Source organism: Triturus cristatus, chromosome 5_2 (assembly GCF_964204655.1).
Source record: "Triturus cristatus chromosome 5_2, aTriCri1.1, whole genome shotgun sequence".
Classification (NCBI taxonomy): Eukaryota; Metazoa; Chordata; class Amphibia; order Caudata; family Salamandridae; genus Triturus; species Triturus cristatus.
In genome coordinates, this window is record NC_140588.1 from 995,515,344 (window position 1) to 995,523,675 (window position 8,332).

An 8,332-nucleotide genomic window follows, 5' to 3' on the forward strand; every position below is an offset into this window, starting at 1 on the left:
AAATACCTATCAGAGCTAAGTCAGCAACTGAAACACCAGAGAAAAGTGTGAATAGAGTAGATTTAAATACGACCCCTGTGGGTCCAACGGTGGAAGAATTAAATTAATGGGTCAAGAGTTTGCAGAAGAAAGATACAGAACCACAACCTTTGGATGTAGTTAGATTAAAATAGACATGGAAGAACTGATTCTAGGAACTATTCGTACAGATCGGTTAAAAACATATCAGGATGGTGAATTGATGTTTATGTGTAAAAGTATTACTTAGAGAGCTAAGAATTTGCATGAAAAATTGGAAGAAACAGAAATTGGATTGGGAGTAGATTTTGCAAAAGTTAGAGGATTACAGAAACCTTACAGAGTAGATTTTAGTGAGAAAGATATAGAGAATTTGAACACTTCAAGACGGTTAACTCAGATAAAAGAACTAATTGTGTTACTGTGAAATTGGGGAGATGTAGACAGATGGAGAAGTAGATGGACAAAGAGAAAAGAAGATACAGCTGATAAAGCAACTTTAGCTTTCCCAGTAAAAGAAAAGGAACCAATAGTAGTAGAATGTCCAATGAGAGAAATTCCAGGAGGAGGTTATGTACATGTCCCATGGTCCAGACAGGATATATTGTCATTTACAAATGATTTTCCAAGATTGAGAGAAAAACCTGTAGAATGGTACAGACAAGTGGAAAGGTTTGTAAAAGTTTCAAAGGTATTGATGGAAGATTTGGATGGATTGTTTGAGATTATTGTACCTGCCGATTTATGGACAGAATGTAAAATCACTATTGATTGGCCAAAGGAAGAATATCCTAGAGATGCCAAAACAGGAGCGCCAGGTCCAGAAGTAATGAAAAAATATGAGCAAGTAATCACATTTCTGAAAAATAAGATTCCTCCAAGAGAAACAGATTGGGCGAAGATCGATAGAACAACTCAGGAAGCAAAGGAGTCTGTGCATGCTTATTATGAAAGGTTGCTTCTAGTTTTTAAACAGTACAGTGGATATGAGAGTTTGAGTGAAAAAGACATGAGTCACTTTGTATATCACTTGTGTATGGTTTGAGACTTGGCAGTCTAGTACAGTGTATGAGGTTCTAAGGTACGCAAAATATTGTAGTGATGACATTGAGGCCCAGACAACGTAAGCTCAAAGAAAAGGCAATGTGGGCACAGGTGAAGGTTGCTGAACAGCAAGAAACTCAGATAATTATCCAGAATAATGAAGCAGGGCAGACAAAAATTAAACCAAACATTGATAAAGGAAAATATCAGATCAATATAGAAGAAGCTAAAAAGAAATGGCCGTGTCATAATTAAGGAAAATTAGGGCATTTGAAAAACGAGTGTAAATTACCTCCAAAAGTTAATACCTAAAATAAATCATTAAATCCACAGGTGCAGAATGAGGTGGATTATCAACAACCTTCACAGCAACAGGTAGTTACTCAACAAAGTCAGGTGCCGCAGCCACCTCTCCCAAAGAGTGTAAATCTTTAAAGATACAGTGCAGAGACAGGATTCTACGGTGGAGAGCAGGTAACGAAATTGCCGCGCGCAGCTGCTGTTTCACAGTATTGGCTACGACCGGATGGAAATGAATCGGATAAAAGCTTATGACGGTGCCTAGGAGAGGAAGAGGAGCACGTGCTTGGCTCAACTCTAGAGGCAGATCAGTCAGGTCCATTTGTGGATGGAAAGGTGAATGGTGTAAATTTTACTTTCCTTGTGGACACTGGTGCTACCCGTTCTACTGTAAGATCAGTTGAAATTCCAAACCTTCCTCTCTCAGGTGAATTCATCCAAGTCGTAGGTGTCTCCAACAGACAAATTAAAGCCCCTCTTACTAAACTAGCAGAGGTGGAAATTGGTCCCTTTAAAGACATACACCGTTTTGTAGTGTGTGATTGCAGTCCCGTAAATTTACTTGGACGCGATATCCTTTGTAAAATGAACTGCACCATCTACTGTACCCCAGATGGTATTGCTTTCCAGACATCAGATGATGATGTTCTGTTTAAAATGACTATGACAGCACTTGAACCAGAAAATTGTGATACTTTTCCTGTGTTTGCTGCAGAGAAAATCCCTACTGAATTGAAAGGAACAGTGAAGACTGATGTATGGGATTTTACGGATGAAGATATAGGTCTAATGAAAGGAATTTACCCTGTAAAAATTACTGTAAAAGAAGAAACAATTTTCCCGAATACTTCACAGTACAGATTAACGCCAGAAATTATTGAAGGAATAACACCAGTGATTGATAAGATGATTGAACAAGGGATTCTGAGAGAAATAATGAGTAGCCCATGTAATTTACCTATAATGGGATTGAAAAAGCCGAATGGAACGTATAGGATAGTGCAGGACCTGAGAAAGGTAAATAAAATTGTTGTTCCCTGTTGTCCAATTGTACCAAACCCTGCTGTAATACTGTATCAATTTCCACATGATGCAGAATGGTACACTGTTATTGATTTGTGCCATGCATTCTTTTCGATTCCATTATACCCTGATAGCCAGCCATTATTTGTCTTGCGGTTTTGCGAGCGTATTTTGGCATGGTGCCGAATTCCTCAAGGCTTTACTGAAAGTCCTTCCATTTTTAATCAGATTCTGAAGAAATCTCTAGAAAGTTTGAAAATGCCTGAGAAATCTGTTATGGTCCAGTATATTGATGACCTATTGGTGGCATCAAGGACTAAAGAGGCATGTATTATTGACACGATTGAATTATTAAATCATTTGGCAGAAGGAGGACATGAGGTGTCCCCATCTAAACTGCAATTCTGTCAACAAGAAGTACAATATTTAGGTCATAAGATTGAAAAAAGAATGAGAAAAGTGACAACAGAAAGAATCAGGATTATCAAAGGAATGAGAGCCCCAATGACACAGAGAGAGGTGAGAATGTTTCTTGAAATGGTTGGTTATTGCCGACAGTGGATAAATGGATTTTCATTGATTGCAAAACCTTTACAACGATTGACAAAAAGTGATGTAAAAGATCCAATTGTGTTGAATGAACAAGAGATGGAAGCTTTCGAGCAACTGAGAAACAGGTTGTGTGAAGTCCCAGCGTTGGGAATGCCAGATTATGAGAAAGAATTTGAGTTGTACTGTAGTGAAAGAGACGGATGTGCTGTTTTGGACCCAGTAGCAAAAGCATTGCCTGGATGTCTAAAAGCGGTAGCAGCTACCTGTGTGAGTCTGGAACAGAGTGAAGGCATTGTGATGGGATATCCGTTCAAGGTATATGTCCCAAATTCAGTTGAAATCCTTCTGACCAGAACAAAGACCCAATTCATGACACATAGTCGATTAACCAGATATGAAGAGGTGAGTCTGGGTGCAGACAATGTAACGATTGTGAGATGCAGAAGTGTGAATCCTTCCACTTTATTGCCTGATGCAGTAAATGCAGAGGTCAAAGATGACGTTGATCACAATTGCTTGGATGTACTTGAATTCTGCACAAAGCCCTGCGCTGACATCAGGGATGATCCTCTAGAAGAATCAGATTATGTGATGTTTGTGGATGGATCATGCTTGAGAACGAAAGAAGGAATTTTAAGTGCTGCATATGCTGTATGTATGGTGGCAGACATAATGGAAGCATCTTGTTTGAGAGGAATACGTTCAGCCCAAGTTGCTGAGCTGATTGCTCTGATTTGAGCTTGTAAACTGGGAAGAAATTTCCAAATCATTGTGATCACGGATAGCCAATATGTCTTTGGAGTGGTACATGATTTTGGACAGATCTGGTCCCAGAGGGGATTCTATGACTTCTTCAGGATCTCTAATTAGGAATGGTGAGTTTGTGAAAATGTTGCTTGAGGCGATACAGCTGCCTAAACAGATTGCAGTGGTGAAATGCGCTGCACACAAGAATGCTGATGACTACATTACAGAGGGCAATAGGTTTGCTGACGAAATAGCTCAATATTGTGCCAGACATATGACCTCAATGAATCGGAGGAGGGAAAAAGAACATGTTTCATGTCCTTTGATGTTTACTAACACAGATGAAACGTAGGAAGAAGTGAGACAATTGCAGGAAGAAGCAAGTGATGAGGAAAAAGAGATATGGATAAAATCAGGCTGCAGACAAAGGGAGGAAGATGGAGTTTGGGTTTACAGGGATGAAAGACCAGTTATGCCTGATAGCATGATCTCTAACATGGCACGGATATACCATGGACAGGCACACATAGGTAGAGATGCAATGATCAGACTTTTTAAACAGACTTGGGACACCCCAAAATTTAGGGTTAAAGCTGAAAGCCTTTGTCAAAGATGTCTTAAATGTCAACAATTGAATCCAGGAAGGAAAACAGTAGTGAGTCTGGGAACAATAGGATGAGAATGAGGTTCTTTTATCAGAATGCAACTAGATTTCATTGAAATGCCCCCGAGTAACAGACTGAGGTATGTCTTGGTGGTTGTCTGTTTGTTTGAATGATGGAGCTACTGTAGCCAAACTCCTGCTCAGTGAATTCATTAGATATGGTTTTCCAGTCACAATAGAAACAGATAGGGAAAGTAATTTCCAAAATCAAGTTATCCAGCTGATATGTGAAGCATTAGACATTCAACAAAAACTGTATTGTGCCTACAGACCAGAGGCTTCTGGGGTTGTTGAGCAAGTAAATGTCACCGTCAAGAATAGGCTAGGGAAATGTGTCTAGCCACAGAACTCAAATGGCCAGATGCCCTACCTCTTGTGCTCATGAGCATGAGGAGCGTACCAGACAGAAAAACTGGTTTGAGTCCGCATGAAATAATAATGGGACGAGTAATAAGACAAGCATTCGTACCTGTCAACAAACTGCTGACTATAACTGATGATCTTATTCTGGACTATTGCAAAGGATTGGTTGATGTGGTGCATTCTGTGTTTCATCAGGTTGGACTGGATGTGATCACTCTTGAAAGAAACCCAGCTTATGATCTGAGTCCGGGAGACTGGGTTCGCATAAAAGTCTACCGAAGAAGAAATTGCCTGGTTCCTCGCTGGGACAGACCACGGCAAGTGATCTTAGTGACTACCATAGCAGTTAAGTGTGCAGGTGTGAAAAATTGGATTCATGCAGGTCATACAATCAAAGTTCCAGATCCTGAAGATCGACCTGTAAGTCGACATCTGGAAATATCAGACACCAGTTCAGCATCCGAGACAGAAACTGAAGCAGTCAGAGTTCCAGATCCTGAAGATCGACCTGTAAGTCAACATCTGGAAATATTAGATACTAGTTCGTCATCTGAAGCAGAACAATCTGAATCTGGTGAAAACCAAACTGAAGACATTGAAAAGCAAACAAAGGACTTTGAAAATCAGGCAATTGATATTGAAACAGGAGAGACAGAAATAATTCACAGTAATGTGAACAACCAAGTTCTGCGGAAATTCCTTTGGAAGTAATTGAAACAACAGAAGAATATCTAAAATCAGATGAAGAATCAGAGATCATAAAGTTCAAAGTTAAAGAAAGTGAAGTGAGATCTGAAACAGAATCGGAAGAAAGTGAAGAAGAATTAAGACAAAGGAGAGGACCAAGAAAGTGGAACGAGAAGAAACAGAGACTGGACTACAAAGGCCAAGAAAAGGAGACAATTGGCCCAACAAATGTAAAAGACTGAGATATAAAATAATCAATTTGAACAAAGACAAAGAAGAACAAGTGAATAAAATACCAAGTCAAAGGAATCAAATACATTTGAATAAAGGACAATTGCAGAGACCGAAAGAGTAAAAATACCTAATTTGAAATGCAAATCACCTGAATGGACTTACATAGCACTGCCTGACATTGAAGAGGTGATTACCAGTCAAGAGAATTCAAAGGAAAATTGTAAACAGGAGGGTGAAAGTGAACTGTGCCCATCCTGAAGAGACTGAAGAAACCAGAATAAAGACAAACTGATGAACTTAAAGAAAATTTGAAGGACCAAACAGAGCGCTGGGATGAACAATAAAACAAATAGTGAGAAGACACATAACACAAAGGATACTGCAACACTGATAGATAATACTGAGTTTCAGAGAGACAGGTCAATAAATGATTTTCTAAGAATGTTTTTACAAAGGTTTTATATGAATATGTAGCGATAATGGATGTTAGGGATTGTTATGTCTGTATGCAGTTACCTGCGTCTGTGTCAGAGGGTGTAACATATCATCACCTTCCTTTGACGTATGGAAACTTGCAGTGTGTTGGCTAGTTTATTTTATAAGACAGGCACACTACAATATTACTATACTGATATGGATGATGTTTTTGCTAAAGTTTCTGTAGTTTCTGAACTAAACAAGGTGAAGCCTGGTAAAGTTTTTGGAGAATTTTTCTTAGAAACAAAAGAATTAACATTAGAATTCACATTTAGATACAACCTTACTTGTAGATTAAGGAAAGAAGACAAAGATTTTTTAGACATGGTAGAGGATAGAAGAGTTAAGTTTCAAAGAAAAGTAACAGGAGAAAAGATGAAAAAAAACACTTTGGGGTTTTGAGGAAGGAAGTTATGATAAGAGTGAAACTAATGTAGCAATAGGATTAGATCTGCCTCAACAAGGGAAATTGTGCATTCGTAGAGATAACACTATGTATGATAACTATTTCGTGGGTGCTAGTGAATGCCGGGATACATACTGAATTATAGGAGGATGGGGATTCAAAGGAGGGAAAGATCCAGTATTCCCAGGGATCTATTTTATTTGTGGGAACAAAGCTTATTATAGGTTACCGGACAATTGGTACGGAACATGTTATCTAGGCCTGGTCTTTACAAAGATATTTCATGTAGATAGGGGAACTAAAGGAACTCACGAAATAGGTAAACCACTAACACGTAGAAGAAGGGAAAGTTTCTCTGAGATAATAGGTGACATTGTTGGAGCATTGATACCAGCAGTGGGTATATCTTTTAATGCATATCAGATTCGGAAATTGTCAACAATAGTAGATCGTTTATCAACGAATACTGCTGGAGGGTTTTTGATGGTAAATACCGAGATGGTTGCCATGAGAGCTATGGTTATGCAAAATCAACTTGCCCTTAATATTCTTTTGGCAAAAGAGGGAGGAGTCTGTGGAATGCTGAAGGTACAACATTGTTGCACTTACATTCCTGATAAAAGTCAGAATATACAAAAGTATATAAAGAATATTACTGAGTTGCATAAAGAAGTTACCCCACTGGAGGTTGATGGTGCATGGTAGAAACTTGGTAAGAGTTTTTTTTCTCAGTAAAGAAATGGCCAGTGCTTGCAAAATACCAGCCCAGTTGCCCTGAATTTGCCACTTTCTGTACTATAATGTGGCGACGTTCACTTTGCAACAACGTCCGCATGCGCTGCTCCTGATGAGGGCTAGTGCACGTTGCATAGGGTCATGCTGGTGCAGACTAGCCTCGGCAGAAACCGGGAAATGGTAGATTACATGAAAAGAGGCAGAGAGACGAGGAATGGAGGCGGGGGGAGGGGGGGGTAGAAATAAAGGTGAAGGAAAAGAAAGAAAAAGATCCAGACAGAGAGAGAAAGAAGGCAGTGTGGGAGAGAAAGATTGAAATGCAGAAAACGGTGACGGGAGAAAGAACAAGGGGGGACCTAATTATAAGGGAGGGCGACCTAAATATAAGAGAGGGGTGTGAGCAAATGAGCGGTAGAGGAAGAAGAGAAAATTAGAGAGAGAGAGGGAGAGAGAGACAGAAGGAAACAGAAAGTAAAATACTGGAAGTGGGAGTATACTGTTGAAGGAAAGTGAGCATAGAGGAGCAAGAGAGAAAAAGCTAGAGGTAATAAAGAGAGGGGTAGAGAGGGAAAGGAAAGGAAGAAGCGAAAAAAGAAGAAAATGTCAGTGAGGCAAGGAGGAGAGGAAAGAAAATGAAAGACCTACGGGTAAAAATTATGGAAAGAGTGAAGGGGGGACATTAGAGTGGGAGGGAAAGTAGGAGAAAGGGGGAAGGACAGAAAGAAAGCAGAGTAAAGAAAAATGAAAAAGCGAGGGGAATATGAGGGTAAAAACAGAAAGGAGAGGAAGAAATATATGAGAAAGAATGAAAGAAAGCAGCGCTACAGGAAGAGGGAAACAAAAGATGGAGGGCTGGCAAAAGGGAATGATATTGAGAGAAAAAGGCAGGAAGGAAGTGAAGAGATAAAGGACAAAGGGGCAGTGAGAGGATCAGGTGAAGATATAAGAGGATTCTGAAAAGAAGAGCCAGGGAGGGCTAGAAAAGGAAGAACGAGGAGAAAGAGAAAGAAGGGCCAATTTCAAATCAGACCTATTCTTGTATGTAAGTAAATGTCTCTAAACACTATCCGGTTTTTACACAT